This window comes from Erpetoichthys calabaricus, chromosome 2, assembly GCF_900747795.2.
Source record: "Erpetoichthys calabaricus chromosome 2, fErpCal1.3, whole genome shotgun sequence".
In the NCBI taxonomy this organism is placed as follows: Eukaryota; Metazoa; Chordata; class Cladistia; order Polypteriformes; family Polypteridae; genus Erpetoichthys; species Erpetoichthys calabaricus.
The window spans coordinates 115,119,948-115,146,156 of NC_041395.2; the positions used below are offsets into that span (position 1 = coordinate 115,119,948).

Consider the following 26,209-nt stretch of genomic DNA (forward strand, 5'->3'; position numbering starts at 1 on the left):
AGAAAGCATAATTTAATTGACAAGTATGTCTTATCGAAACATGCTCCTAGTGCATACATACTTTAGATTGGGCCACTTCGCACTTCTAGGGACCTTAAAAGAGACAGATTACTTTATCAAAACATATCTGATGGTCATATAAAAGGACCATGCTTTAAAGAAACCCTCCCCATGAGCAACAGAACAGCAGACTAGCACTGGAGACATGAGAAGAAATGAAAAATCCTTTAACGAACTTACCAAACAGTGGCAAACCTTTAATGGTTGTAATGGCTGTGGAGCTGTCAAAGGTTTTCAAACCTTTTGGCATTTATCACATTCTAGCTAAAATACTGTGAAATGTATTATATTATGGTCACTAGATCCAAATGGCTTAATCACCTCTACCCATGAATCATATCTTAATTATTACAGAATAAGAAATTGAGACAAGCTTCTCCTTTTATTAATATTTTAATGCTCTGTGTTGGGAGAAGAAAAAAAAACACACAACATGTTCTTGTGGTTTTGTATGTTTTGTGCTCTGGTATCAATTATCCCAGATTACATTTAGACCTCTTTCCCAAAAAATTACATTCAGCTCCACGAGTGGACCAGGTTCAATATTGAAACTGCATTGCGGAAAAGATGTTCCGCTTACAGTACTGTCTCAAAGCCATAACAAGTGACAAAGTAACCACAACATAAATAACAATTTTACACTTAGCTTGTATTAAAGAATACTTCAACATACAAATCCATAATCAGGCCCTACTGAAGACCAGTAATAAAAGTCAACAGATAAATGAAGTAATTATGTAGGATGATCTCAGTGCTCTGGCTGTTGTCTTCTCCAGATACTGTCAGTGTGTTCAGATGTTTGGAGGGTGGAAAATTACCGGGGACCTGTGTCAAAAGTCCATCCACAGCCCCAGAAACAATGTTAAAGATCTCGGGGAACAAAAATATATATAAATACTAGCAATTCTCCTGGCAGACCATAAAAAGTATTTTTCACAGCTTAATAATGAAAGCAAAACCAAGATTGTATAATAAAAAGGGAAATTAAGCAATGTAGTGTAATAATAAGCAGAATTTGGTACATGAAAGAAAAAAGATTTTATGAGTGCAAAGCTTAATGAATACATGGGCCACAGTGGCAAACTGAATATTAATTGAACTTTGCCCTGACTCATTGCTGAACTAAAGAAGTCACACTTTCAAAATTTCTTCTACATAAATGGAAACTCTACCACCTTGTTGTTTTTGGCTATCCTTCCTAAACATCATGTATCCATCTGTTATGCTCATCCACATTTCTTGTATTTAGCCACATAAATACAACTCATTTGTTTAATTCTTGTTACTACTAACAATAAGGCAACAACAAATTACTCTTTTTATTTTGACCTATTACTATAGGCTAGTAATTTCAAAGTTATAAAAAACAAAGTTAATTTTTAATTAACACACACACCAATTCCTTAGTTTAAACAGTCCTCAGCTAACTAACTTAGAGCCTCCCCAATACATTGGTGTTCCCATGGTTCAAATGTAACCTGTTCCATCAGTATTGACTGTGATCTAACTGATTTATCTAGCATTCTTTTTACATTTTAACTATTTCTCTCTAGTGAAACACTTTTCTTTACCATTAACAGTAACGATGCTGATTGCTTACTTACTGTTATGCTGCTTGCACTGCATAGTTCCACATAAATCCTTTTTCAGCCATCCCCAAATACTCAGTTTTGCTGCTCCTGTGCAGCTGAAAAAAATAGCAAAAAGACACTTCTATTGGAAAAAAGACTAAAAGGTACTGCATGATCCTTTAGTGGCAACCTCAAACAAAGTTTCTAGGAAGAAATGCTGTATTGTTATTAACTTTCCCACTTAAGAAACAAGAAGCACTCAGTCCAGTCCACAAAGCAAGGATGACATCAGTATGTAGTGCTCCCCTTTTCTTTAATAAATCACTGTTCATCTTATCTTTATTTTTAGTGGTATTAACAGGATATCTGCAGCCATATCTTGAATTTTCCCTTCTTTGAATTTGGCAAGTTATCAGGAAACTGTCTTTAGAAAGCGTGAAATAAAGAAATATGGAATATGGGAAATCTAGTAATGTAGCGATTACATGAATAGTAAACAACATGTAATTAAATTGTCTCAAGATAACCTCATGCTGTGTACACTGCAACTGAGCTTTTATATTTGACATGCAGTAACATAACAAGGTGTAGCTTGATGCAGCATACCTGGAGGAAAGTATGCCACCATACCAGAATTTTATATTTGATATAAATACCACTGAAATTAAGATACTCGATACCATGGCAAAAACAGAAATCTGATTCCACGGCTTTTTATTAAAAGTACCTCCATTATACAAGGAAACAATCTTGTAACTTTTTTGTAACAGAATATAAAATATAAACGGCTAACAGTAACAGCAACTTTAAAATATTGGTATATCCATTAAGTAGTTACCCAGCTATCACTGAAGTTAAATTAGTATTGGCATTCAAATATAGAAAAATATAATGCAGGGCTTGAGTTTTAATGTATGATAGACATGGTGGTTCCCCTAGTGTAACAACAAGTGACAGTATGTTATAATCTTGGGGAGATTTCAGCATATGGTTTATAAAGGACGATATCATAGTGGATGTCCTGAATTATCTAACCATGTATATATACCAAAAATTTATTCTGTGACATTTTCTTTCCAATGACTGAAAAGTACTGTTTAAAATCAAAAACAAAAATTCAAACATTATTATATCAGTACTGTTGAATTAGTGAATTCCAAGATAATACAGGATATCCATCCATCCATTTTCCAACCCGCTGAATCCGAACACAGGGTCACTAGAGGTGTGGGCATTCTTATACATAGAACAGTCTCATTTGTAGTATCAGATGCAGTATCTGATCCTGAAGGGAGATATGTGATTGTCATGGGTAATTTATTTAACTGTAAAGTGATTTTGATAAATGTTTATACACCCAATGTGGATGATACGGAATTTGTGCAAAATGCATTTGCATCCATTCCTAATGTGAACACTCATAAAATTTTAATGGCTGTGTTTTAAATCCAGACTTAGATAGGTCTCCTGTCACAGGGGTGATGACATCTAACACTGCAAAGTCAATTGCAGTTTGTAACTGATCACAACCTATCAGACCCCTGGGGATTTTTAATCCAAAACTCATAAGCATATTCCTCCTACTCACCAGTGCATCATTGCTACTCAAGAATTGATTATTTCTTTGTAGATAACAATTTCTTGCCTACAATTAAATCTTGTAAGTACAATGCCATTGTTATTTCCAACCATGCCCCTTTGATCTTGGAGCTAAAATCATTATGCCCTACATACTCATCTTGCAGATGGCGTCTTAACCCACTTGTATTAGCAGATGAGAACTGTACAGAATTTATATCCAAACAAATTAGCTTTTTTCTAGAGACAAATACATCCTCAGAGGTCTCTGCAGGAATACTCTGGGAAACCCTGAAGGCCTTCTTAAGAGGACAGATTATCTCATATCTTTCCCACAGGAATAAATTGGAAACTAAGAAGGTATCAGATCTAATCAACAAAATTACTAGAATAGACCAAGAACATGCCAGGTGTCCAAGTGAGGCTCTTCATAGGAAAAGGCAGGCTCTGCATTCAGAACTCAACCTCTTGACAACTAAAGAAACAGAACAACTCATTTTAAATCAAGACATCATTACTATGAACATGGAGAGAAAGGTAATAAGATCTTAGCTCAACAAATCTACAAGCAAGAAGTTCACAATGCAATCACCAACTTAAATGGAGACAAAATCATTGACCATAAAAATATAATCCACACTTGGGATGCACCGATACCGAAACGGGTATCTGGTATCGGCCTCGATACCACATTTTCTAAAGTACTCGTACTCGTTAAAAATCCCCCGATACCGGGGACCGATACCACGGTCTGAGAAATGTCTATGTTTGAGCGGCGTGTAAGGGGTTAATCACAGGCGCCGAGTGCCCACCCCCAGGCCCCGGCTGCAGCTCAGAGCGGGGAGAAGGCGAGGCAAGACATGTCAGCCTTGTGGAACTATTTCAAAGTGAATGAAGACGACAAAACAAAGGCGGACTGCAAATTGTGCTCAGCGAAATTGTCCAGAGGAGGCTCAAAAGGTAGCGCATTTAACACAAGTAATTTAATCAAGCACCTAAAATCCCAACACGACAACGAGTACAAAGAGTTTACCCACGCTTCTAAACCAACACAACCCATGCTGCAGCAAACTCTTGCAAGACGAGAGAAAATGTCCAGAGACAATCCACGTGCTGTGAAAATAACACAGGCAATTATCGAGTACATTGCATTGAGTGACCAGCCACTCTCGGAGGTAGAAAATGTGGGATTCCTGCATCTCCTCCATGTTCTGGAGCCCAGATATGATGTCCCAAGCCGCCGCTACATGACTGACACGGAGCTGCCTAAACTACACGACTCCGTGAAAAAACACATCCACAGCCTACTGCAAGCCTCCTCTGCGTTTAGTTTCACCACGGATATTTGGACAAGCAGTGTTAGCCCCGTGTCGCTAATCAGCCTAACCTCCCAGTGGATAGACGAGAGTTTCACGCCGCAACGAGCCATATTACATGCGAGACAATTCCGCGGCTCGCACACCAGCCAGGCTATAGCGCATGTGTTTGAGAACCATGTTGTCCAAAGCGGCAGAGTTTACAACAAACTGAAAAAAATACTTGAGTTGCACTGTCACTGTTTAAATTTTTTTTATAATTATTTATTCTGTAATATGTTGCATACAACATGCTTTTCATTTTAAATAAATGTTCTTAATTCCAAACTAGTCCCTTATTTTTTTTGTTAAATTATATGACTAAAGCTGTTACCTGTAAATTTAAATCATGTTTTTATTAAGTACTCGGTATCGGCGAGTACTGAAATGCAAGTACTCGTACTCCAAAAAAGTGGTATTGATGCATCCCTAATCCACACATTTAGAGACTACTATAAATCCTTATATTCTACTGAGTTTAAAGAAGACAAGACACAATCTAATGCATTTCTGGATGCATTACAGATACCACAAATAGATACTCTCAGTGCAGACAAATTGGATAAACCTCTGGCGCTAACAGAATTACTAGATGCTATAAAGTCACTTCAGAGAGGGAAAGCAGCAGGCCCCAATGGCTACCCTGCTGAATTTTATAAGAAATTATCCACTCATTTAGCTCCCCTCTTATTAGCAACATTTACAGAAGCTAGAGACAATACAATTCTACCTCACACTTTTTGCCAAGCATTAATCACCGTCTTTCCTAAACAATGTGCATCATACAGACCAATTTCACTTCTGAATAATGATGTTAAGATACTCTCCAAAGTCCTAGCTAGAAGGATGGAGAAAGTGCTGCCTTCGTTAATATCACAAGATCAAACTGGATTTATTAAAGGCCGACACTTAGCTTCCAATCTTCGATGCCTGTTTAATGTAATATATTCACCCGCAAAGTCAAACACCCCAGAGATATTATCGTTGGATGTAGAAAAAGCATTTAATATGATTGAATGGAACTACCTTTTCACTACATTGGAGAAATTTGGGTTTGGCCCAAACATTTGTGCATGGATCAAACTACTGTATACTAATCCAGAAGCTTCAGTTTGTCTTAACAATGTTAATTCAGACTACATTAAACTAGAACGTGGTACCAGACAAGAATGCCCCTTGTCACCACTGCTTTTTTCAAACGCCATTGAGCCACTGGCAGTTCAGTGTAGAAATGCTTATGAGATAAAGGGGATTATCAGAGGACTTGAACAGAAAATTTCTCTATATGCAGATGATATGGTACTGTATATATCAGATCCACAAAATTCTGTGCCTGCAGTCCTAACAGCACTTACAGAATTTCAAAAGATTTCTGGTCTCAGAATTAATTTGAATAAAAGTGTGCTCTTTCCAGTGAATTCTCAAGCACACAATATTAGATTAGACACCTTCCCTTTTTATCATCGCAGATCAGTTTAAATACCTATGGGTAAACATCACAAGTAGACATAAAGCTCTCTATCAAGAAAATTTTGCTGTCTGTATGGAAAAAATTAAGCAAGACTTGCATAGATGGTCAACCCTCCATCTCACTTTAGCTGGAAGAATTAACATTGTTAAGATGAATATCCTTCATAAGCTTCTCTTCTTATTTCAAAACATTCCAATATACATCAATAAATCGTTTTTTAAGAAATTAGATTCAACCATAACCTCATTTATTTGGAATTCAAAACATCCACGTATCCTAAGAGCGACCCTACAAAGACCTAAAGCGGAAGGCGGCATGGCTCTACCTAACTTTCCATTTTATTACTGGGAAGCAAATATACAAGCTATGAAAACCTGGACATTGACACAAATAGATAAACATACACAGGCTTGGTTCGCAATAGAAATAAAATCCTGCAGCACTTCTTTATATTCCTTGATTTGTGCCCCAATAAATGCAAGTTATTGCCAATATACTAACAACCCAATTGTGCTTCACTTACTCAGAATATGGAACCAATGTAGGAAGCATTTTAAGATAAAGAAGCTTTTATCTGTGGCACCTCTGCACTAGAACCACCTTTTTCCATCCTCTCAAACATATGCAGTTTTTAATGTCTGGAAAACATTTGGGATTAAATCACTTAGATATCTGTATATAGACAATGTCTCTGCATCCTACAAATAATTACATTCCAAGTTTAACTTTCCAGCAACACATTTCTTTCACTACCTTCTAATCAGAAACTTTGTTAAACAGAACCTGCCCAATTTTCCTCACCTCCCACCTACCTCTATGCCGGAAAAAATATTGATCAGTCTTGAGGACTCAAACTGCATTTCTGTAATATATAAAACCATTCTACAGTCCCTCCCTTTCAAAGATCCAAGAGGACACTGGGAAAAGGATCTCTCACTCAACATCTCAGAAAATAAGTGGAAGGTAGCAATGCAGGGAATTCACTTGAGTTCCATATATACAAAGCATACAATTATTCAACTCAAAGTTATATATGTCTCACTTAAAATTGTCAAAAATGTTTCCAGGGCAAGATCCAACCTGCGAACGTTGCAATCAAGTTCCAGCCTCACTAGGCCACATGTTCTGGACCAGCACCAAATTAACATCAATCTGGACCAAAATCCATAAATGCCTATCAGACAAGCCTTGGTGTCACAATCCCTCCTAATCCACTAACAGCTGTGTTTGGTGTACTCCCAGATGGGCTTAAAGTGGAGAAGGACAAACAAACTATAATTGCTTTTACTACACTATTGGCATGTAGACTTATCTTGCTCAACTGGAAGAATCCTAACTCTCCTATTCTAAGTCATTGGGTAACTGATGTTATATACTATTTGCAACTGGAAAAAATCAAATTCTCACTTAGAGGATCTGTGCAGAACTTTTTCAAAACCTGGCAGGATCTAATCAGTAACATTTTAGAATAAGCTTTTAAAGCACTGAGGAAGCAGATTTTCTCCCCTTTTGTTTCTTTTTTTTTCTTCTCCATTTATCTTTTTTCACTTATTAATTCATCTAGTTACTTATTTTTACTAGCTTTAAGTTTTACTCTACTGGCTTAGCTCTCTCTCTTTCAGGGTTGGGGGTTGATTTGTTTTCAATCTTATTTTTGTAATAATCGATTTATTTGTATGGAATGTTGTGTGACTTCAATAAAATCAATAAAATAAAAATAAATAATAAAAAATTTCAAATATTATAAACTTCTGAGCTTTAATTGTTTAAATCCCACCCTTTATTTAGCATTTTTAGGCTTCATGTATGAAGTAAGTCTTGTCAGTTTTGCATTAATCCTTTATTTCAGGACTCCTGTGAAACGCCCTTGTTTGTGCACTGCCCTCTCAAAGCATGCACAAATGTATTTCTGAACTAACTCCATAATGAAGTAAATGTGGCAACAACAAAAGCCTCTGTATGTGTGTGTCTGTGTGTATTGAGGCATTTTTTTCTCGACAATTCCTGCAATCACATGCAGAAATGTTCCTGCCTTGAACACAGAGCCTTTCCAGACATGACTATTGCTAGAGGTTTTCTTTTCCGACATGTGCTGATGCAGTGCTGTATATCATCATCACTGTGAGCCATTTTTATATTATAGTATCCATTTGTCTGGATCCGACTGGTATGTGTTCCTCGGATGTGGCAAGCACAATGTCAGAGGAGGTGGATATAACCTGGAGAAGCCAGCTAACCCACATCAATCTAGGTTTGTGGCCATCGGCGAGTCTCAAATGTGGAAACTATCCTCTGAATCTGAATGAGATGAGTGAGGTGAAGCTGGACACAACCTATGTTAGGTTAGGTTAGGTTAAGTAGACTTCATTATCCCAAAGGGAAATTTGTTTGCAGCTCGAAAATTAAAAAAATAACACATTGTTACACATATACAAGGAAATAACCAAAGACACAACAACCAAGAAGTCGTGTTATCATAAGTACACATACTTAAGATTAGTAAAGAGTAATTATCTTTAATACTATACAAAATAATAATTTAGAATTTTTCAGCATCCCTACAAGTAACAGAATTCATAATGCTTATAGTTCTAGGAATAAAAACAGTCTTAAATCTGTTTCTTTTTATCTTCAGGAAACTAAATTTGCAGCTTGATGGCAATAGCTCAATTTAGTAAAACGAGGTCAGCTAATGTTTAATTGAATTGAGCTCACCTTCTTTGCAACCTGTTTGTAATGGAGTTTAGTTACAGAGGTCTGCTGCAAACCAATAATTTTATTTCTGGTTTTTACAATGTTGTTAAGATGGTTTATATCTTAAGACTAAGGTTACCAAACCAACACATGAAAGTAAATATAAGAACAGATTCAATAAATTACTTCTAAAAATGTGTTTTTATGGTTTTGTCCACGTTAAAACAATTTACTTTCCTAAGATTTATCAACTACATATCCATGGCTGTCCTCCTTTTCTTGTAGAGGACTCGCAATGACAGAGTATTCTGCAAATTTTAGGATATGTCTATCATTGTGTGAACTTTTACAGTCATTTATGTATAAAAATAAAGGTGACAGGCAACAGACTTGTGTCCTAAAAGATGTGTTTGTGGGCAAAATGGACAAAAGAAGTTGGAATGACAAAGTGCAGTGGCTGGTGGAGAAGCCAACAGTCAATTTTTGGTTCACTCACCACCAATCTGGCACATTATTTATATATATATTGTCACACACGTGCGCATGGGAGGCAGCTGAAAGTGAAGAAGTGGAGTTTTTATATGACCTGGAAGTGTTCCTAGTCACGTGGACAGAGAGGGTGAAACACTTCCAGGTCAAGGACTATAAAAGGACTATGGGAAATCCCAGATGTTGAGCTGAGCTGGGAGGAAGGGTGGCAAAGTGTCTGGGAGAGGAGGAGTGATTATTGTGTTGGATTATTGATTGTTGTATGTATAGTGTGGAGTGGAGGGTGCTTTGTGCACATTATTATAAAATAAATAATAATTGGATTTTTACCCAGTGTTTGGAGTGGTACCTGAGGGTTCAAGAGGTCGATAGGGGCCTCAACTGCGACACTGGCGTAGTCGGCAGGATTCTCTGGCCGTCGGTTTGGCAGAGGACCTGTTTTAAAACAAAATTTGTGTTGGCAGTAAACCCTAATACGGTACCGGTCACGAGCACGGAGGTAGAAAGGCCACACTATTACAAGAGCGCTGCGACAGTGAGCCTTAAATTACTTCGGATTACAATGGGGAAGAAATCCGGAAAAAAGAATAGGCATACCCAATGGGTGCAGACCCTAACAGAGGCCAAAAAGCTGTGGACATTCCTGACGGGAAGCGAGGAAGACAAGGCCATGATTGATGCCGAGAGGACCCGAGCATTACGGCAGCGGGAGGGCTGTCGGATGTCGGACACGCAGGACTACCTCTATAAACTAGGAGAACACGGTCAAGGTTCAGTGGTATGTGCCGAAAAAACGTCCAATGCGCCGGGACCTTCCTTTAATTATTTTTCAGCAGGCCTGTCTTCTTGATTCTGACGAGGAGTCGGAAACATACTTCCCACCTAGGCAAGATGGCGGCGATGACGAGGAGTCTAGCCCATCTAGGAGTCGACACCAGGGAATCCTATTTGACGACAATAGTCACGTGGACTATCCCGGAGCAGGCTGGGAACACCTAAAGGACTACAACTGATCATATGACCATGAGGGTCACCTTCCATTCACCGAAACTGGGCACGTGATCTCCCCAGACGGATTATGGGAAGGAGAAGGTCAACAGCGGTGTATAGGTGAGGTCGTCATTTCCCCGACGGAATCGAGCTCCCTGAAGGGGAAGGGGGAGGCGAGCGAAGCAGCGCCGAATATAAAAAATGATAAACAGGAGCGGGATGTGACTGAATGGTCTGCCGTTAAATTAGAAAAGGCAGATCACAGTCGGCCGGTAGCGGCCACCCGTCCCTGTAAAGACTCCAATTCCCAAGAGCCTTTGTGCGACCCAATCGAGCATGTGCTGACAACGGACGTGCCCATTGGCTCCCGGCCGGTAGCAGCGCCCCGGCCATCTAAAATGTGAGACTCAAATTCCCAAGAGCCTCCACGAAGCCCAGCCGGACACGTGCCAGGAGTGGACGTGCCCATTGGCTCCCGGCCGGAAAGTAAGGCAATTGAAGATTTTAGCCTGCCTCTGACCGATTTAAATGACTTTATTGGACTACGGGAGATCGTGAGGTTGCTCGAGCCTGTGCATAGTTTCTTACAGGGCCTGATCGGATTGAAGAAACAGGTCGAGGAGCTGGGAGTGACAGCCGAAGCGCCGCTGAAAGGAATCGAGGAATACCTGCGGAGATTAGTCCAAGAAGCCCCGGTCTTGATTGATGTGGCGGTACAGGTAAGTCCAACCAGTACCGTACAGTATAAAGGGACACAGTGTGATCCGGCCCCGCAGTTAATAAGTAGCGGGTGCCAAAGCACTGCATGCCCTACAAGGGAGTGTGGAACGGTAACCGAGTGGTCGTGGGAAGGACCGATCAAACCGGGGCAGCTGTACGAGACGGCCTCTCGGAGAGATGCGGACCTCAAGACCCCGAACCACGATATAAGTGAGTTAACGGTGGTAAGAGAAAGGGCGGGGGAAGCGCCAATCGAACCGGTACAGCTGAAAAGTGCTGTCACCCGGAGCGATGCGGGCTGATGACGCTGCCTCCGACTAAACGTAGGTCAACGGGCGTGCAAACAGCAAAGGGGCTCTCTTTTTCCAACAGAGAGACCCAAGCTGTGCACAAGCTCCAGAGTAAGCAGGAGATCCCCAAAATAAAACCACCCATACAATCAGATTGTGACACAGACTACGAATGCCGTGAATGTAATTACCCCGATCTACATGCTGTCAAATAAACGAACCACACGCCGTGGCGCAACATTAGGGGCATCGCCTCTGGTGCTGATGTCCGAGGTTCGATTCCCGAGAGGGAGTGCAGTGGAGTGTGTACACCTGATGAGCCCAGAATGAGGGCGAAACACGTGTCGTGTACTCTTTGCATTTATTTGACAGTAAACTATTTCAACCATATATATATATATATATATATATATATATATATATAGTCACACACGAGCGCTTAGGAGACTGGGAGACTGTCAACAAACCCAGAGGTGAGTGAAGGTGTAAAGGATGAAGGGTTGTTTGATGGTATTGATATTTCTTTCCCTAACTTTTCAGAACCAAAGAAGACAAATAAGCATTCACCACTTCACATTCCAGAAAATGGCTGTCCATCCACTATTCCATTCTCCCCGTCACTTCCGGCTCCCATAGATGACATCACTTCCGGTCTCCCTTTGATGTCATCACTTCCGGCTTCCGATGATGATGCCAATCTTGTCCTCCCCGGATGACATCACTTCCTCCCTAATTAATCAGCAACCATTTTTGTATAAAAGCACCTTCAAACCTTCTGTACTTTGTCGAATACCTGCATTTAAACAGTTTTTGACCAAATTGCTACCTGTTCCTACCAATATAAGGGGCCAATCCCCAACTCTTTATACTTGTTTTGTGACTTCTTATCACTATATATATATATATATATACAGTATATATATAAAATATTTTATCCTTCCCTAGTGAGTGGTCCAGCAGTAAATCTAAGATAAAAGGTGGCATTTTGCTTTGCTTCTCACTATATCCATAATGGCTAATACAGTACAACACCCTAGTACTACAAACATGGGATACAATCTCTTGCTGGCGCAGTTCAATTTTAAATAGCACACAGAAACTGGGTTCACCTACTTTCTTCTAATAGCCTGCCTGAGTTACTTCTATTTGTTTCTTTTTATCTCTGCTTTGCACTCTCCTTGACAGCTTGCTTACATTGCTTAAATGTATTTTATCTGTCAGCAGGCTTATGTGGCATAAATGCTTCAGCTGTGTCTGTTCATGACCTCAGTAACCAGTCTTAAGTAAAATAATGTAATAAGGAATAAAATTCACAGATGAGAGTGGCAAACTTCAAATCTTTGGCTACAGTCATCTACTTCCAATCATACATGAGTGCAGTATTGACTTTCATTAGTACTAGTGGTACTGTAAGAAAAAGCTAGTACTATGATGTTTTCGGAATTTTGGTATCAACTTAGTACCAAATTAAGTAGTAACTACTTACCCTCATTATATAGTATGAGCATACTTCCTTCTGGACAATTAATGTGCAATCAAAACGTCATTGTGCCTTCACTCACCTATCACCTGACCATAAAAAAATTACCTAGAAAGCATCAATCAGAAAGTTCCCTAATATTGCTATTTATGAAAAGTTAATTTTATTTAGAAATTTTTTCAAGTAAATTGTAAAGGGTATTTTTAATGATGAAAGAAACAGGGTTGGTGGTTGATTTTATTCCTAATAATAGTAAAATGGTATTCTAGTTTCTCTTTGTACAATTCTACTGAGAACAGGGAATTCAGCCAACAAGTTGATCAGTCCTATTCACCTAGGTTCTGAAGTTGAGATTTGAAGGTCCCTAAAGACCTACTCTCTACTACACTACTTGGTATTGTATTCACGTCTCTCATTCTTTGTGTGAAGAAATACTTTTCTAACATTTCTGCGACATTTGCCCTAATTCTGTACACTGTTTTGATGTACATAGTTATGAGTCCACTATGACTTCTAGACCCATCTTAAAAGGGGTATTTTCAAGTTTTAGCCCCCCCATTGTGTTTTCAAATTTTTACTTGCATGAAATCTTATCTGTCACGAATCTGCCCAAGCCTGTATGCTGTCCAGGTCCCTTTGTAACAATTTAACCGATTATGTCTCATCTCCACCTTGTTTGGTATCTTTTATAAAGAAGTGATCTAATAGTAATTATTAAACAAATATTTATATACGGTATCATTACCAGGTAAACATGTATGTTCTATTTGTAAGCCTAATAATTTAGTGTCATTTCAATGAAACATTTTGATTTCGTACTGTAGAGCCCACATAGCTAACTGACAACCAGAGCTGCAGTCCTCAGTAAAAAAAAAAAAAAATCTTCAGTCATAGTCATTATATACTCATTCATGTCTAAGCATTATAGGACACTTTAAAGTTGGCAGTTAACCTGAATGTATGTCCATCCATCCATCCATTTTCCAACCCGCTAAATCCGAACACAGGGTCACGGGGGTCTGCTGGAGCCAATCCCAGCCAACACAGGGCACAAGGCAGGAACCAATCCCGGGCAGGGTGCCAACCCACCGCAGGACACACACAGTTCAAACTGAATGAAATTCTGTCATTCCTGAAGGAAACCCCCACAATTTTTTAGTACTTTTGCAAGAACTTGTTGCAAAAGTATATGCAGAGTTTGTAAGGGAATTACCAAAATGTAAGTATCAGTCAAAGTCCAAATTAATAAATACCACCAAATGAAAGCTGTAAAATATCAAATGATGTGGTTTTCAGAAAAGATGTGTTTGGGGATTTAGAGAAAATATGCATGTACTCTCAGATTCAACTATTCAAAAAAACACAACTTGGTGTCAGTATTAAAAAAAAAAACAGTTGGATGTTGGCTGTCAAAGGAAATGCAGAAAGACTTTCTATTAAGAACATTCCATATCATATTGTATAAACAGTTTATACTGTAAATACAATAACACTAAACAAAAAAAACATTGCTTTTCCATAAACATGCTTTATAAAGATATTATGGTAGCTATAAGTAGCTGATGAAGCGATAATACGGTATTTCATTCAGTATCATGCAGATTTTGTAAAGGGGTAAATTAATACATTGAAATTAACTATTAAAGTGTAACTGTAAATCTCACATAGCAGTTAGAGTAGCTATCAAGGAAATGTACTTCCTTCTTTTGATTCACCAAAATAATCATGTTGTTAGCTTGTCAAACCTGGTTAATGTCAGTATACAGTATATAAATATTTGCATAATAAGTGAAAATAGTTTTCTGAAAAGCAGTTCACAGGGCTAATTCAGATGAACTGAAGATGAGCAGGTGATATATTAAATAACTAATAACTGAACATTCAACAGCAACTTGCATCTTGCTGTGATACTATATTTTAAACATATCGAGTCAGTCCCAAAACATTCTGATTATACCTCTTACAAAGATCACTTGTTTATGTAACATGGCCCTGCTGAATGATATTTGCAAGATAACTATAGTGTAAATATTTTTGAATGTGAAATGGAACAATGTAGGGAAGACTGGTGGCCTTTTCAAATTTGTGTAGCACAGAGAGAGATATGAAATTAAAAAAATGAAGTGATGATAAAAATTGAAATGATGTGACATACTATATTAATCCCTGATGGAAATTGCCTTTTCACATGACCTTTGGATGTCAGAGCACAGGGTCAGCCATTGTGCAGCACCCCAGAGCAATCTTTTTTATCAGGCTAAGAGTCTTGCTCAAGGACCCAGTGGAGTAGGATCCATATTATAAACTATATGGTTAACAAGAAAAGGGGATATTGCTTTCACCTGAGATTTATCTCATGCTATTTTTGCAATATGCTACTACTTGACGTCTAAATTAAGTAAACTTTGGCTTAAATTTAGATTTTTTTTAGCTTTTATTATTTTAGTTTGATTTTATCAGCATCATTGATACAAATTTAGGTGCTCATTCACAATTTACATATACACATATACTGTATATATTATATATCTATTCTCGATATATAAAATCCTAAGCCTAAAAGTGCAACGATTTTGTGCAGTAATTTTATGTGACTTTTTAATGTCACTTTTTTGTCACGCTTTAAATCGGGCTTATTTTAAAACCTACATATATATGCTTGTTATCATTCTTTTCAGAATTTATCGAACTCTAATGTGATGTCGTTAGATTTTCAGATTCTTATTCTGTTTTTAAATTATAAACTAAAAAATATCAAGAACTGACATCCTGCGAGACAAGACTTGGTGCCAAGAGATTTAACCACACCCGGGGCCGAAAATACAAGACAAAGAGTAGGACAGCTGCTGTACAGGCTTTTAAATATTTGAAGTGTCAAGCGAGATGCAGATCATGCAGCACGGCAGCTGCAGCAATCCAGCAGCTGATTGAGCAAAGAAGAGGTTTTAAAAGAAAAAAAAAAAAAAAAAAAACAGAGTAATCCCTCCTCCATCGCGGGGGTTGCGTTCCAGAGCCACCCGCGAAATAAGAAAATCCGCGAAGTAGAAACCATATGTTTATATGGTTATTTTTATATTGTCACGCTTGGGTTACAGATTTGCGCAGAAACACAGGAGGTTGTAGAGAGACAGGAACGTTATTCAAACACTGCAAACAAACATTTGTCTCTTTTTCAAAAGTTTAAACCGTGCTCCATGACAAGACAGAGATGACAGTTCCGTCTCACAATTAAAAGAATGCAAACATATCTTCCTCTTCAAAGGAGTCAGGAGCAGAGACTGTCATAAAGGCAGAGGAAAATCAATAGGGCTGTTTAGCTTTTAAGTATGTGAAGCACCGCGGCACAAAGCTGTTGAAGGCGGCAGCTCACACCCCCTCCGTCAAGAGCACAGAAAGAGAGAGACAGAGAAAAACAAGCAAGCAAAAATCAATACGTGCCCTTCGAGCTTTTAAGTATGCGAAGCACCGTGCAGCATGTCGTTTCAGGAAGCAGCTGCACAAAAGATAGCAACGTGAAGATAATCTTTCAGCATTTTTAGACGAGCGTCCGTATCGTCTAGGTGTGCGAACAGCCCCCCTGCTCAATCCCCCTACGTCAGGATCAGAGAAAGTCAGCGCAAGAGAAAGAGAAAAGTAAGCTGGGTAGCTTCTCAGCCATCTGCCAATAGCGTCCCTTGTATGAAATCAACTGGGCAAACCAACTGAGGAAGCATGTACCAGAAATTAAAAGACCCATTGTCCGCAGAAACCCGCGAAGCAGCGAAAAATCCGCGATATATATTTAAATATGCTTACATATAAAATCCGCGATGGAGTGAAGCTGCGAAAGGCGAAGCGCGATATAGCGAGGGATTACTGTATTTGTTTCCCATTGTATCACCGTTTAAGAGGGGGTTTCCTTTGAAGAGGAAGATATGTTTGCATTCTTTTAATTGTGAGACGGAACTCTGTCGTGTCATAGAGCTGTTTAAACTTTTGAAAAAGAGACAAATGTTTGTTTGCAGTGTTTGAATAAAGTTCCTGTCTCTACAGCCTCCTCTGTTTCTATACAAATCTGTGACCCTAGCGTGACAAGTGGTGCTAGAAGTGGTTGCACAGATGAACGCAGAGGAGTTGTTTCAAATTGTTCAAAATGTCCCACTTCCTCCCGACCTGGAGGAGGATGTGCTGATGCAGATGGGGCCTTCTGAGGACCCAGAGATGTTTCTTTTAGCTTTTGAGCATGTGGCGACTTTGATGGGATGGGATAAATGAAACTGGGCTGTTATCATCACCCCTTTTTTGTCTGGGGATGCCTTACTTGTCTTACGGAATGTGCCTCTTGATAAACTCGATGATTATGATTTCTTGAAGCGGCAGGTTGTTTTACATAAAACTACAAGCTTTTTGTCTAAAGGTTTTGTGCTTCATGATTGGAAACTGAACATGGACGGCCCTGTTTGTGCGCAAATACAAAATTTAATTCATAAAGTTCATTGCTGGTTTGAAGGAAACGTGATGGAGCGTGTTGCGGAAAAGGTTGTCATGAATATACTGCTGGCAGGGATACCTGCAGTTCTCCGAGATGAATTTCTTCGTCATGATGTAGAGTCGTTGACGATCATAGCCAAACGTTTGGAGGGTTCTCTAACTGCTTGGAGAAAAAGTGGTGGATTTGCTGCCCTTTATCCTGTTTTTCAGCCTCCAAGGGATCGCTCAGGAAACGTTTGTCGCTTTGAATGGAGGTTAGAGCATTAACAAGTTGTAAAACTTGAAAATCAGGTTTCTTCAGGAAGGCCTCCAGGGAATCCAGTTGTTGATGTAGTGGCCACATCTGGGGAGGCAGGAGGCTGTGGACGTCGCCATGGATATTTCAGCAGTGGAACTTAACGAAGATGCTTCCGGTGTGATCAACCCGGCCCACTTGGTGAGGGAATTTCACCTACCTCCTGCTCAATCTATGGAAATTGGTCTGGCCAAGGTTTGTTGCTCCCATGTTCCTTATTCTTCGGATAAAAAAGGATGGCTTAAAGATCTCGGTGAAGTTGGGGGGCCGTGAGATCTCGGCATTATTGGACTCAGGAAGTAACCTTTGTATTAGTCCCAAAACAAGACGGTTTGGTTCGCTTCTGTATCGATTTCAGGTGCTTGAATGAGGTCTCTAAATTCGATGCTTATCCAATGCCCCGTGTTGACGAGCTGTTGGAAAAACTGGGTCAGGCGACCTATATCTCTATGCTAGATCTCACGAAAGGTTACTGGCAGGTGCCTCTTGAGGCTGGCAGTTGTGAGAAAACAGCATTTTCGACTCCTGACGGACTTTATGAATTTACAAGATTCCCGTTTGTTCTTCATGGCGCTCCTCTAACTTTCCAGCGTATGATGGATCAGATCTTGCGCCCTCATTCCGAATATTCCAGCGCGTACCTCGATGATGTCGTGATTTTCAGCAATGATTGGCAAACGCATTTAGAACATCTCCAGGCTGTCCTTGAAAGCTTGAGACAGGCTGGCTTGACAGCTAACCCTAAGAAGTGTAAGTTGGGTATGTCTGAGACTCATTATCTGGGTTATTCAACAGGCAGGGGTTTACTCAGCCCACAATTTAGAAAAATGGAAGAGATGCTTGCTTACCTACGTCCAGAAACGCAGAAACAAGTTTGTGCTTTTCTGGGGCTTGCTGGTTATTACAGACGATTCATCCCTGACTTTGCAAATAGGGCTGCTCCTCTTTCAGATCTTACTAGAGGCAGGAAAAACCGCCCTGTTTTATGGACAGAAGGTTGTGAACGTTCCTTTTTTGATTTGAAAACTGCTTTGTCTTCTTGTCGGGTTTTGCAGAATCCCAACTTCTCTAAGGATTTTATTCTACAGAAGGCGCCGTCCTGTCCCAAGTTTTTGATGGGGAAGAGCACCCTATGACATTTTTGAGTAGGAAATTGCTTCCTAGGGACCGAAATTATTCAACTATTGAGAAAGAATGCTTGGCTATTAAATGGGCTGTGGAAGTGCTTCATTATTATTTATGGGGTCGAAATTTCACATTAGTAACAGATCACGCTCCACTTCAATGGTTATACCGTCAGAAATATACAAACTCTTTGTCTCATGAGATGGTTTTTGAGCTGGCAACCTTATAGTTTTACTGTCAGGCATCAACCCGGCTCTGAACACGTTAATGCTGATATCCTGTCACGTCTATTTGAACCTGATTTGGAGAGTCGCTTAATTCACGAGAATGTGAATAAAGCTGACGGAGGGGGTGTGAGCAAGGGGGCTGATTCCACCCCTAGAGAATATGGACGCTGAAAGACTACCTTCACATTGCTCCCTTACTTGCAGCTCTGTCACGCGATATGCTTCACGCGCGGTACTTCACATACTTAAAAGCCCAAATAGCACTTAAAGTGCATCCGGACAGTATTCACAGCGCATCACTTTTTCCACATTTTGTTATGTTACAGCCTTATTCCAAAATGGATTAAATTCATTTTTTTCCCTCAGAATTCTACACACAACACCCCATAATGACAACGTGAAAAAAGTTTACTTGAGGTTTTTGCAAATTTATTAAAAAAAAAAAAAACTGAGAAATCACATGTACATAAGTATTCACAGCCTTTGTTCAATACTTTGTCGATGCACCTTTGGCAGCAATTACAGCCTCAAGTCTTTTTCAATATGATGCCACAAGCTTGGCACACCTATCCTTGGCCAGTTTCACCCATTCCTCTTTGCAGCACATCTCAAGCTCCATCAGGTTGGATGGGAAGCGTCGGTGCACAGCCATTTTAAGATCTCTCCAGAGATGTTCAATCGGATTCAAGTCTGGGCTCTGGCTGGGCCACTCAAGGACATTCACAGAGTTGTCCTGAAGCCACTCCTTTGATATCTTGGCTGTGTGCTTAGGGTCGTTGTCCTGCTGAAAGATGAACCATCGCCCCAGTCTGAGGTCAAGAGCGCTCTGGAGCAGGTTGTCATCCAGGATGTCTCTGTACATTGCTGCAGTCATCTTTCCCTTTATCCTGACTAGTCTCCAAGTTCCTGCTGCTGAAAAAACATCCCCACAGCATGATGCTGCCACCACCATGCTTCACTGTAGGGATGGTATTGGCCTGGTGATGAGCGGTGCCTGGTTTCTCCAAACGTGACACCTGGCATTCACACCAAAGAGTTCAATCTTTGTCTCATCAGACCAGAGAATTTTCTCTCTCATGGTCTGAGAGTCCTTCAGGTGCCTTTTGGCAAACTCCAGGCGGGCTGCTTTGTGCCTTTTACTAAGGAGTGGCTTCCGTCTGGCCACTCTACCATACAGGCCTGATTGGTGGATTGCTGCAGAGATGGTTGTCCTTCTGGAAGGTTCTCCTCTCTCCACAGAGGACCTCTGGAGCTCTGACAGAGTGACCATCGGGTTCTTGGTCAACTCCCTGACTAAGGTCCTTCTCACCCGATCGCTCAGTTTAGAGCTCTAGGAAGAGTCCTGGTGGTTTCGAACTTCTTCCACTTACGGATGATGGAGGCCACTGTGCTCATTGGGACCTTCAAAGCAGCAGAAATTTTTCTGTAACCTTCCCCAGATTTGTGCCTCGAGACAATCCTGTCTCGGAGGTCTACAGACAATTCCTTTTGAATTCATGCTTGGTTTGTGCTCTAGCATGAACTGTCAACTGTGGGACCTTATATAGACAGGTGTGTGCCTTTCCAAATCATGTCCAATCAACTGAATTTACCACAGGTGGACTCCAATGAAGCTGCAGAAACATCTCAAGGATGATCAGGGGAAACAGGATGCACCTGAGCTCAATTTTTTATGGGGTGTTGTGTGCAAAATTCTGAGGAAAAAAATGAATTTAATCCATTTTGGAATAAGGCTGTAACATAACAAAATGTGGAAAAAGTGATGCGCTGTGAATACTCTCTGGATGCACTGTATTGGTTTTTAATTGATTGCTTTTCTCTCTCTGTCTCTCTCTCTGACATTCTCTGCTCCTGACGTGTACTCCTTTGAAGAGGAAGATATGTTTGCATTCTTTTAATTGTGAGAAAGAACTGTCATCTCTGTCTTGTCATGGAGCACGTTTAAACTTTTGAAAAAGAGACAAATGTTTGTTTGCAGTGTTTGAATAAAGTTCCTGTCTCTACAACCTCCTGTGTTTCTGTGCAAATCTGTGACCCAAGCGTGAAAATATATAAATATATATATTGTGGAACATGACCCGGACACAGGCTGGCAGACACGTTTGAATCACCCCACACATGTTTATTTTGGTGCTCCATATTTACACAAGTGCTCAATAGTCCCCAAAGTCCTGGCCATAACACAATGCCTTTTCCTTCTTCAGGCCGCTGCCTCCTTCTCTCTCCGCCAGACTTTGTCCTTCTTCCACCCGACTCTAGTCACAATATGAAGAGAGGTGGCCCCCTTTATATTCCCCCGGATGTGCTCCAGGTGTGTTCTGGCAATCTTCCACCGACACGCCCCAGTGTGGCGGAAGTGCCAGCTGCATCCCCGGAAGCACTCCGGGTGTCCCTGCTCCTCTTCCCCCCAGCACTTCCGGGTGTGGTAGAAGTGCTGAGGTCCAGGGCTCCAAAGGCATAGGGGTGCCCCCTGGCGGTGACCATGGGCCCCTACAGGGTTGAGCTTCAAAGCTCTGTACCCGTGGCCCCCCAAAGGTACCAGGGCAGTCGCCCGCACATGGTCTGGGTAAGGCGTAAGCCCTCCTCCGGTCCTCCTGGCTCGGTCGCCCCCCCAGCCATCTCTGACAATATATATTATATATATATATATATATATATATATATATATATATTTACACACACACACACATACATACATATACATACACTGTACAGGCTGTAACACGAATGGTAAAGGTCTCTTTTAGCTCTGTGGTTGCATTTCTGTCTTGTAATCCAAGTGAATTGTTCAAATCCAGCTGGGAGGTGAACATTAGGGATTGAAAAATCCCACAGAACCACCAGCATGCCAAAATATGTCTGCTGTATGGAAGTCAGTTAAAGCAGTGCTTCTCAAACATAAGTAAACATAATCTAAAATTTTCTCATCAAGAAAAGGCCTTTGTGCTAAAATAAAAATCAGCATCAAGCCCTTGCATGGTGAATCAAGAAAAAAAAATACTGAAACAGCCAAACCATAAATATGGTTTATACTGAAGCCACAGACACTGGAAGAAATAAAGTCTCTACTTATAGAAGCACAGACACTGAAACTTAAGTTTACAAATGCCCCATTTCTACGTTTCATACGACACCTCTTCACTCTAAAAGCATGCATATACTCGAGAGTAAAGCAGGTGTCACAAAGAGGCTTCACAGTAAACCTGTGTCCCCTCATACTCACATTTAGAGTTGTATAACAGTTTTTGTCAACATTGTCTCCTTTTAGTCATATCTTCATTGATATCCCCTAATTGTGCACCCTCTCTCCACTTATGCTGCTTACAAAATACTTGAAAAATGTGTTATCTATTATCCTTATTTGCATTAATGTAATACTGACAGCTTCATGTCTGCTACCAAGTGTTTGTGTGGTATTGGCCTACTCAACAGATGGATCTTTGGTCACTGATTTTTCTAAGCAAATACTGATTTGCTTATCTATATTTGACATGTTTTCTATTTTTTGAGTTTGTAAGACTACTGCAAACATTAACTATTACATTAAGTGATAAGTTAAGCTGTGCCACTTGGTTAATGCGCTTTAATGATAATTCTACACAGACTCATTCATTTTCTTGATCTCAGAATTATGTCTTGCCCACTATGTTGTTACCCTGACTCCTTCTTTTTACATGTTGTGGCCTTTCATCAGCAACAATCTTAAATAAAAGGCTACAGGAATTGCTAATTTTGTTCAAATATACCTTGAGTTTAGAAAAAAATATTTTGTGCATGCTTTGACAGCTTAATGATATGACCAGTCATTCAGTTAGCAGCACAAGCTGTTCTAAATTTTAGCTCCTCGTGGTTGACAAAGCTGTGTAGTTAGGATGAATGGAGGAAAAAAAAGAAACTATACATACTGCAGTTCTCACATTGAAAGAGTGTTCTTGCAGTCATACTCTGCATTTTATAGATCTACCATTCTGTCAATTAAAACTTGAAACAAACTAAGTGGCTGTCTCTACAAGTAACCTGTCTAAAACAGTGACAAAACAGTTACTATATATCCTACATTCATTCCAAAAAATGTATGTGTAAAAGAAACATATAAATATCAAAACATCAACATAAATACAGTAGGGAAGATATGCCTAATGTCCACTGCTGTACTGATGCAGATTTAGTACACGTTCTTCAATGCAACGTCACAATCTGGACAGTAGAAGTATGTTTTTTGTGCACTTTTATTACATTTTTTTCTGGTGCTTGCACAATGAGGGGGTAGAATATCATTGCCTCATCTGCAGGATTAACATGCTCATTGTGTTACTGTAGGCTACCACAGCTCAAGGCTTAGTGACTTTCACATTTTCCCTCAAATGAACGCCAGTAACTGCATTTTGAACAGCGCTTAGAGATTAACAACTTTCTTGTCCTTTCACTTGATCACAGTTAGTTTGCCTTTTTGCCATACAGCAACAATCATACCACAGTGAAGCTTCATGTAACCGAACTCACCAGACATATCATGGCAGTTCAGCCATGCATCAATTTCACTATTTGTGTCACTGTTTCATGACCAATTTATATAGTCATCATTATCACATGATTTGAGCAAAGGTCCAATTTAAGTTTGTTCTACAACTGCTTTACAGCTTTTGTGAACCATTGTGTTTTTGGTTGAAGGCTCCACCTCACTCATGAATACCAATGAGTTACCATAGAGTTACCATAAAATGCTACAACATATAAAAGTATTCATACTTTCAAAATAACAAAACACAGTCTGCTTCTATTAGATAATGAATTGACATTCAATTGGCATGTTTGAGTTTTTAAAGGCACACTTAAAGTTTAAGTAATTGTAAGAAATGAGGCAGAAATTTTGAAAATTAAAAAGTGACTTGTCTGTGACATATGAAATTTTAATTGACTTGTCCATTAAATGCTACTTTTCACTAAACACTATTAACCATGTTATATTACTAACTTACAGCTGTCAATACATCTCGTAATATCATAAATCTGAGTTTTTACAAACAAGATCTTGTAAATAATAGTACAACTAATAATCTCAGTGCAAGAGCCAGTCCTAGTAAGTTAATGTTAAATTCATTGTGGCGGGACACCCCTGCTGCATATGTTCCGGGGGAGCAACCATGGCCAGCTCAGTACCTCCCCCGGGATGCTTGGTGCCAGCCTCCCTGGCCGGCGGTGATGGCTCAACCTCCCGCAGGGCTCCATGGGAGATGGAGTCCTCATCAGCCCGGTAGGGAGCTGGCCGCCTGGGGGTGCAGAATGGATTCCACAGCCCAGCTGGACAACTCTTCAGCCCCACCCGGAAGTGCAATTGGAACCAGGTGGTCAAGCACCTGGAACACTTCCGGGTGGGCTATAAAAAGGACCGGCAACCACCACTCTGGGCCAGAATCGGGAGGAAGAGGACGAGGTTGCCTGGGAGGAGTGGTGGTGCCAGAGGAAGAGAGTTTGGTCTGTGTATATTAAGTGCTTTTGGGACTGTGTTGTGGCTGGAGGGTTCACGGGGAAGACGTGCCCTCCAGCTGAAGAAAAATAAAATCCTGTGTCTTTTTACACGTGCCTCAGTGTGAATCTGTGCCGGGTCGGGCGCTATATAGCGTCAAATTCACATCATACAAGTATTTGCTTAACTAGACTAGAATGTTAGTTTTTATTTAGCTATATACAGTAGCTAATGGAAGGTTTTGTTGTATTTCCTATAAATCTCAAGTTCAGCCCTGGGGGCCCAAATGGCTGTAGGTTTTGTGCCATCCAGTTTAACAATCAGTGAGTTATTTTACCTTTTATTGATCTTATTTAATTAGCTGACTTCAGAAAAGTACAGTAATATGAGGTTGACGCAAGAAAATTTTTTATTTTTTGCTATGTCAGTGAATGTTTTGTTGTTTTCTTGCTTTCTTTTTAATTCACTTTTAAGAGAGCAAATTCCAAAGGAATTGTATTTGACTACTGACAACTAATGATGAGCTGAGCAGATACATTAGTGCAAGTAACGCAGAATGCTAATGGATAACTATTTTCACCATTAGTGCTTATTAGTAAATAATAGGTTAAATAACCAGAACATCAAAAAATATATATTAAAAAACAGAAATAATTCATTCTTATCAATATGACACACTTAAAGTCTTGCTCTAAGCGAATTGGTACAAAACAAACTGGAAACTAGCTGGCTTAATTAAGGACAGAGTCCAGTTAACAAGCAGAATCTGGTTGCGATGAAAACCTGCAGCCATATGGGAGTTCCCAGGACTGAACTTGAAAACCACTGTGTTAATGGAATAATCCTCTGCTATAATTCAAATGAACAGAAAAATAGATTGTTTGCTTGTAAATGGAAAGATATAGGGGCATACATTTTTCTCACTGTATGTGATAAAATATACACTCACTAAGCAAATCATTAGGGAGACCTGTTCACCTAATCAGCCAATCATGTGGCAACAGTGCAATGTATAAAAATCATGCAGACACAGGTCAGGAATTTCAGTGATTTCAACTGTGCAAAGACTGTTAGCATCAGATCAGCTGTTTTCAGTATTTCCATAGCTGCTGATCTCCTAGGATTGTCACAAACCACAATCATTAGAGTTTACTTATAATGATATGAAAAATGAAAAAACAAATCACTAAGCAGCAATCTGGAATGGTTAAATAAGTTTAACGTAAAAAACGACGAACTACAACAGTACAATAACAAGGAGCACCTCACAATGCACAACATTGGGTTAAGTTAAATTATCCATTGTAAGACATTTACATGGACTGGAACATAGTAGAGGGAAGTTCTACAAAATTAAAAAAAAAAAAAACAAAACACTAAGGACTACCCTGTGCTGTCCAAGTATTAGCAATAATGCACCTTCATGTTTGCTTCAAATATTGCTAGCAAAAATGAACATTTTTCTTTACATGTTCACATGAAAGAGATCATTTTTTTTACAAAAGCAAATATACAACAGCAGTAAATATTAAGAACTTGACAAAATCAAAAGTAAACATTCTACTGTGGGTAGGAAAAAAGTACAAGGTACGAAATGCTGATGCAGTGACTTTCTATTTTGGGCTTCTGCAGCATTTTGTCTGAAAATATCTGTTTATAGTCCTCAGTTAGTTTTTTTTTTAACCACAGTCTGATGTACAAGTGCCAACTAAATGACTGTCTACAGATGCCCCAAAACCACTTCCAAAAACAGTTGTGGTCTCCCAGTTTTTACTGAAAATTCTGTAAAACTGAAGCCACTGCTGTTTTCTTTTGTACTTATTGCAATACCTTTTCCTTTTTAATTCTGGTTTGTTCTTGTTCTGCTTATAAAAAGTTATTAGTTAATTTTTTGGCATTCTGTACTTTCACATGTTATGCATTACAC

General features: G+C 39.6%; 1 long non-coding RNA gene across 1 annotated transcript in view; it reads right to left on the reverse strand.

Moving 5' to 3' along the window:
* Window positions 1–252: 252 nt before the first annotated feature.
* Window positions 253–26,209, reverse strand: part of LOC114646279 (uncharacterized) — a 30,963-nt gene continuing 5,006 nt past the window's right edge. The window contains exons 2-3 of the long non-coding RNA XR_003715304.2: window positions 1,665–1,747; window positions 253–930 (exon numbers count right to left, since the gene is read on the reverse strand). This is a non-coding gene — a long non-coding RNA (uncharacterized LOC114646279). The remainder of the gene's footprint in view (window positions 931–1,664; window positions 1,748–26,209) is intronic.